The following is a 6,285-nucleotide window of genomic DNA, read 5'->3' on the forward strand; positions in this document are numbered from 1 at the left end:
CGTCTCACGACAATAACATCAAACTCTAGTCAGCCAACCATTATTGATTTACGTTAATCAACTAACGAGGATCAAATAATAAATATCCTAATGATATTCCTTTAATGAGATTTATTATGTAAACGCACTATTGTGGAGGACACTAACTCCAACAGTTTGGTACCATCATCGTGCATTAAATCACTTGACCGACCAACTACACCATCACTAAACTTAACAAATCACTCTTTACATTGCTAAAACGGTTTTCAACCGAGTTTTTCGACCTAGCAAGTTGTTACATTTTCATCGATTTCTGGTCTGAAGCCTAGCATGTAAGTATGAGGGTGTAATAATCCTCTTCTTTCATGTCTTTAATCTATTTTATGAACTTAACATGCAAAAATATGCATAACATCGTCCAAAATATGGATCGAATGAGCCAAAACCGAGTTTTGACCGAAAACAGAAGGCCCTAAACACCACTAGGTGCCTCACGCCCAATGAGGTGTCCTGGTCAGAACTCAAACGTGTTTGAGTTCATTCTTTCTATTTTTTAACCTGTTTTTACCATTTTAAATCATTTTTATGATAAATAATTTAACCGTAAAACATTTTCACCCTTGGTTCCTTATTATACCATGACGGTTTAATCCGTGTTTCGGTGATAATATTTGGTTAATCACAATTTAAAAGATATTTTAAAACCTTTTATTTCATTTCTTTACATTTCGAAACCAACATATTAGTCATAAATGCAAAGTCATCCTTGGTTCCACATACCATCACTACAAGAAAAGCGGTCGTTACCGACTGGAAAATAGCGACTGACTAAAAATCGGTCGGTAATAATCATTACCGACCGATATCAGTCGGTAAAAAAATTTGTGGTCAGTAAATTATCGACCGAACAAAATACGTCGCTAAATTGAAATATTCGGTAGGTAAACCAACAATTACCAACCGTTTTACTTAATTTACCGACCGAAATGCAATCATTCCCTACCCATTCGCATATTAAGTCAGACACATGACTCCTTTCCCCCTTATATTCATTTAAAAAATAATTAACACTCCCTTTCCTCTTCCCTCATTCTATCGACACCATACCACACCATATCACACCGCCGACCCACCGCTGCCCCATTGCCGCCGACCCCAGTCCGTCGTCTAACTCTCTTCCTTCTCTCTCTTCTACTCATCTAATTGCTAATTTGATATAGGTATGATTTTTACTTAATATTTTTTGTTGTAAGTTGTTTTAATAAGGTTTATTATAGTTATTTACATACAGTTTTTTTTAGTAATTGATTTGTTAATATGAATTGAATGAAAATTTAGAGTTGTTTAAGTTAGCGTTAGGGTTAAGTGAAATTGGGGGTTTTATATTTTGATTTGTTGGTTTGGGGGATTGATTTCTGTTATATTGATGTTGTTTTTGATTAGCTTTGTAGCTAGTTTTTGATGACCTCTTGAAATTGGGGGTTTTCTATTTTAATTGAAAGTAAATAAATGATAGGATAAAGGTGGTAGTATTTTGTTTTAGTTTTAATTTGTTTATTGATTGATGGAGGGTTTGCTGTTGTTGCAGCGACTGGAAGTTGGAGATAGAGAAGAAAGTTAAGGAGAGACGAAAGCAGAAAGGCGAGGAGCGACTGGATGTGCTCTACTTAACATTGGGCTTTGGTAATTACTTAACATAAAATGTATGGGTTTAACCTTATCTGACTGGATGTTTGTGATGGTCTAGCTTATCTAATTTTTTGAAAATAAATTATAGTTCAGACTCTCTGATATGTTATGCTTTGTGCTCGGTTTCAAGAATTTTTTGTTACCTTGATGTCTGTCTGTACTCGGCTTTCTGTCCAGCCCATAATATCTGTAAATCCTATCTTACCTTATTTTGGAAGCATGATGGTAAATTTGTGAAAATATTGCTTGAAATTTCTCGGTGATAATATTAGAAACCTTACACGTCATTTTTGTTTACGGCGATGCAGATAGACAACATATATCTACCGTGTCTCATGATAGGACAATCAAGCTGTGGTCAAGTAAAGTCTCGTCTGAAGAGAAGTCGATGGACGTTGACTAAGCTAAGGTTGCTTACACTCTTCTACAGTTTTGTCGATTGTGGTGTTGTTGATTGAATATCGTTAAGCAGAGGCAAGATACTGAATTAATTCTACCTCTCTTTGTCGTGTTAGTTGCCTGACCAAGCATAGCTTCAACATTACCTATGTGTGTGTATGCCTAAGATTGTATAAGAAAGGTTGGATTATAGATTATTAGAGCAACAAGAAGTTGGCAATCATATTGTGTACATTTAATTCACGTGGTTTGTCATTTAATATATTCCAATGCTTAACACTAGAACCATAGTAAAGTTGTGTTTAATGTGTGTCAGATTTTGTCTATGTTCTGGTTGATGTGCACAGGTCATGTGCTGGGAAGCTACTAAATTTTTCCTATTACTTCCCATTGCAGATAAAAGATTAGGCAAGAGAACAAGAAATCTACAATGAACCAGTGAAGAGATCAATGAAGTTGAGGCATCGCTAAGTCAAATTAATGCTCGAGTTACATGCCTTAGAGTATATGCGACTTACATAGTAATAGAGCATTGTATATGTGTATAATGTTTGATTTACGGATTTTAGAGTACTCTTTTTTAAGATTGTTGAATGGGATTGTAAATGTATATGTTGAGAGTACTTATATTTAAATCATTTTTTCTGACGTTCAATTTAAATGGTTCGTGATTTCAATCTCATTCTGGGGGGTTATAGATTTATGTGGCGTTGATAAGTGTACAATGTATTTGCAAGCATGAGCACTAGAGAGGCAGAAAATAGCCTACAATTCACTAGTTAATTATCGACCAAATAAACAAATTACCGACCGAAATTATTTAATTACTGACTGAATATAAATTATCTACCAAAATATTCGGTAGGTAAAATACCGACTGATTATTTCGGTAGGTAAAATTACCGACTGAAATATTGAATTTCCGACCGAAATTCGGTAGGTAAATTACCGACCGGAAAAATCGATCGTTAATTTCAATTTACCGTCCGTTATTACCGACCGAATTTTTCGGTCGTTAAGTGTCCAAAATCAGTAGGTAATTGATTTTACCGACCCAATTTCCTCCTCACCGACCATTTTTTTCGGACGGTAAGTAGCAGATTTGTTGTAGTGAATGTCGGTTTAAACCCATGTACGATGATAAACATTGACTAATTACAAACAAATGAACTTAATACAATTAGTTCCTAATCATTTTTCAAAACAATTCATGTTAAGCTTGCAAAATCGAACCCGACATCAAATATTGTCAATACAATGATGATTATTCAAGTCCCGTTCCTCACATTAATACAAAAGCGGTCTAAACGACCTTTTCAAATAAAGACGGGTTCAAACACCCTCTTTACAAACCGTTTTACAAAACGTTTTCAATAATCAGAAGACGTCCCTTCGACAGTCTGCTGACTCGCGCCTAAACAGACCAACTGTTTTCCAGTTTTCAAACCGGACAGATTTGTTTCATCTCCTGACGGCTCGCGCCTCAATAGGCTGCCTGATTCAGACCCTATTTCCTTTCCAGCCCTTGTCTAGGACGATCCTGACTTCGGTTAACCCGAATACAGGACGGGTCAGATGACAAGCCTGCCCCTTTTACATTGTATTTGCAAAACGCCTTTCTAAGACAAATGGATCACGTTATGCACCATAAACCTAACTCGGTAAATGGATGTTTAATTTCCGTCTTGCATGCAAATCAACATTAAATCCAACTTGACATCAATTACTTGATATTTAGATATAAAACCGACATAGAAAGCTCACATGTTAGGTGCAAACTTGTGGATGCGCATTCATCCATTTACCCGTTTTATCAACTTTTGTATTTAACCAGCCAAGATCCATCACTAGAGGCGCTACCGCGGGCGAGATTGGGTGTCCTATTAAAGGGCTTCCCAATACGTACCTTCACCTCTTACTCAGAAACATTGGATAGTGGACGACCTTATCCAGGGTGTACGAGAGTCATTCTAGAGATAGGATGCTAAAGAGGGACGACTCCTTATCTTTAGTACCTATGTCAAACACTGCTTTTTCCCTTGGTTGACCTAGGTATAAATGTTGTTGGATGTGTCCTCAACAATAGTGCCATCACATGTTTAAATCTCATATTAAGAATACGTAAGGGATGATTCATTAATATAGTCAACTGTTCAACATTAATCAGTCATGATTGGCTTGCTAGAGTTTGACGTTACTGTCGTAGGACGGTGGTGGTCAGTTGATCCCTTAAGGTCACACCTATAGGATGATGCCCTAATCAGTAAAGTTAATTAGTTGTATATTGATACAAGTTAATTAAAATATTCGTATTAATGTGATTAATATTTCATGATTTATGATTTTAATGTGATAAAAAGGGTATAAATGGCGGTTAAATGATTAAAAAATAGTTAAAATAGTTGTATATTGATACAAGATAATTAATACCTTAAATAAGAACAATTTATATTTATGAGAGGAAATATGTATCTTATTGTAATTCGATTAAATAAGATTCGATTTAGTGGATTAATATGTTAATTTACTAAATTATGTTGAAGTTTTAAAAATATTTCGAGGTAGAGGTAATTAGTTATTTACATTTACAAGAGGTTGTAAATTTAACTAACTAGCTATTATGGGACCCATTATATGTTGATATAATGATAAAATATTACTTAATAAGTTGAGTGAATATATGTTTATTAATTTGTCACATAATTGTTTCGAGACCCTTGCCGAGACGAAACCGACCGATCTAAAGCGATCCAGTCGAAAGCATTTTTACGCCACTGAGTGTGGCTTTCAGACTGCTCCATGTCCACAGATCGGCTAGGCAATGCAGGTGGCCTATGTCCACAAATCTCACATGTTTGCATCGAGCACATGAGTCACATAGCGTTTCTTGATCAAATTTGATTGATGGCAACCCTTCAACCAAATCCCATTTCTTGAGTTTGTTAAGTATTGTCGAGCTAATGTGAGCAAACCTCTTATGCCATAAACACGGATCATCTAACGTAGCTTTCATGCATGTAAATGAGTTAATAGGAATTGCATTTAAATCAATCATATAAACGTTCCTTTTACGATGACCTTCAAGAATAACACTTCATGTTCTCTTAATTATTATACGAGAATTATCTGAATCAAAAACAACTTTATTTCCCTTGTCACATAATTGAGAAATGCTAAGTAGATTATGCTTGAGTCCTCTAACAAGATAAATTGTAATACTACGGTTTTAGGTGTTGTTGGGTACACCTATTGAGTAGGGCGTACTCTGTCGAGTAAGCGTGTGTTGGCGTTCTGGATAGTGTTCTGTCTGATGGGTACTCGATCGAGTAGGGGAAACTCGATCGAGTAAGTCACTTACTCGATCGAGTAAGTGGGTTTTCACGGGTTATTTGCCGGGTTTTGATAGAAACGTGAGAATGGTATGAAAACACTTTTCTTCAGGTTCTTTTAACTTTTTACCCTATTCAAAGTTTCACAAAAGATAAAACAAAGTTACGTTGCTCTTCTCTCTCTCTCTCTCTCTCTCTCTCTCTCTCTCTCTCTCTCTCTCTCTCTCTCTCTCTCATTGCGATCAAATCCTAAGGCTTCTGTCGTCGGAATTTAGAGGTTTTTACACCATTGAGACCATTGCATTGTGGGTAAGATCCTAGTACAGTTTTAATATTGTTTTGTTGATTTTGGTTTAAGCCCAAATTGGGTAAATTGGGGGTTTTGGGAGTATTTGTTGGAGTATGTGTCCTCAACAATAGTGCGATCACATTATTAAAACTCATGATAAGAATACACAAGGGATGATTCATTTTTATACGTCAACTGATCAACATTAATCGGTAATGATTGGCTGACTAGAGTTTGACATTACTGTCGTTTGACGGTGGTGATCAGTTGATCCCTTAAGGTCACACCTGAAGGACGATTCCCTTAGTGGACAAATTAATTAATTGTATATTGATACAGATTAATTAATTCCTTAAAATTGAACAATTTAAATATGTGAGTAAGAATATGTATCTTATTGTAATTCGATTAAATAAGATATGTTTTAGTAAATAAAATGTTATATATTACTAAAACTTTGTTTATGAAACAATTAAATTAAGAATGAACGGTTAATTATAATTTCAATTTGTTATAGATTATATTAACATGGGCCATTTTATATACTTGTAATCATGAATAACTAGTCAATTGTTATATATAATTGAATTAATATAT

The 6,285-nt window shown here is 35.1% G+C and overlaps 1 long non-coding RNA gene across 3 annotated transcripts; it reads left to right on the forward strand.

Moving 5' to 3' along the window:
- The first annotated feature begins 996 nt into the window (after positions 1–996).
- Positions 997–2,752, forward strand: LOC141629737 (uncharacterized). 3 transcript variants are annotated; one of them, XR_012537341.1, is made up of 4 exons: positions 997–1,202; positions 1,571–1,685; positions 1,980–2,080; positions 2,467–2,752. It is a non-coding gene; the product is annotated as an uncharacterized LOC141629737 (long non-coding RNA). The 3 variants fall into 3 exon arrangements; XR_012537340.1 differs by having other exon boundaries at positions 998–1,202; positions 1,571–1,665; positions 1,980–2,145; XR_012537339.1 differs by having other exon boundaries at positions 1,006–1,202; positions 1,571–1,665.
- Positions 2,753–6,285: the final 3,533 nt, after the last annotated feature.

Source organism: Silene latifolia, chromosome 2 (assembly GCF_048544455.1).
Source record: "Silene latifolia isolate original U9 population chromosome 2, ASM4854445v1, whole genome shotgun sequence".
In the NCBI taxonomy this organism is placed as follows: Eukaryota; Viridiplantae; Streptophyta; class Magnoliopsida; order Caryophyllales; family Caryophyllaceae; genus Silene; species Silene latifolia.